Source organism: Calidris pugnax, unplaced genomic scaffold (assembly GCF_001431845.1).
Source record: "Calidris pugnax isolate Ruff unplaced genomic scaffold, ASM143184v1 C14666266, whole genome shotgun sequence".
Classification (NCBI taxonomy): Eukaryota; Metazoa; Chordata; class Aves; order Charadriiformes; family Scolopacidae; genus Calidris; species Calidris pugnax.
The window spans coordinates 1-1,062 of record NW_015093266.1 but is presented as its reverse complement, the minus strand read 5'-3'; the positions used below and the strand labels follow the sequence as shown (position 1 = coordinate 1,062).

Genomic DNA, 1,062 nt, shown 5'->3' with positions numbered 1-1,062 from the left:
AAGGTCCCTTCCAACCCAAACCAGATCTATGATCCTGCTCCTGCTCCCATCAGTGGCTGGATCCCAGGCCCAGAGAGGGATGGGAATATCTGGGGACAAATCTCCAACCGTTCCCCTTCACGAGGGACACCAGGGCCACACAGACCCTTGGAGGACCCCACTCTGTGACTGGGGCATGTCCCCTTTGCGGCTGTGCCCAGTCCCCCGTGCCACTCTGCTCCCTGCACAGTGACCTCCAGGGTCCCTCTCCCCACCAGTGCCGCGACACCCCCAGCCCTGCCCACCCTTCCTCCCTGCTCCCTTCCAGAGTGGCAGCCCCTCAGCTCACCCCTCTGTGTTGCAGAGAGACCTGTAGAAGATGTCGAACCCGAGAAACGGTGACACCAAGCCCCCATGTTTGCCCCGCAATGGACTGGTGAAGATCCCCACGCAACCCAACGGCCTCGGCTCCGCCAGCATCACCAAAGGCACCCCCGCCGTCAAGAACCGCCTGTGCCAGCCTTCCTCCGTGCCTGCCATCCTCAGCCCGGCCTTAGCCCACCGCAGCGACCTGCCCATCCCCAGCCTGGCCTCCCCGCTCTCCTTGGCCGCTCTGGCCGGCGTCTCCTCCCCTCCCGGCGCTTCCTTGGTGGGACTGAACACGAGCGAAGGCTCGGAGCAGCCCTCTCCGGAGCGGCTGCCGGGCTCGCCCTCGGAAAGGCAGCTGGCGGTGGACGAGAAGATCCTCAATCGCTTGTTCTGGTACTTTTCGGCGTGCGAGAAGTGCGTGCTGGCGCAGGTGTGCAAGGCGTGGCGGCGGGTGCTCTACCAACCCAAGTTCTGGGTGGGCTTGACACCCGTCCTGCACACCAAAGAGCTCTACAACGTCTTGCCCGGCGGCGAGAAGGAGTTCGTCAGCCTGCAGGGCTTCGCCGTCCGCGGCTTCGACGGCTTCTGCCTTGTGGGCGTCTCCGACCTGGACATTTGTGAGTTCATTGACAACTACCCCCTCTCCAAGAAGGGGGTCAAGTCCATGAGCCTTAAGAGGTCGACCATCACGGACGCGGGGTTGGAGGTAGGTGA

General features: G+C 63.7%; 1 pseudogene; it reads left to right on the top strand.

Moving 5' to 3' along the window:
- Positions 1-41: 41 nt before the first annotated feature.
- On the top strand, positions 42-1,054 carry LOC106900680 (annotated as a pseudogene).
- Positions 1,055-1,062: the final 8 nt, after the last annotated feature.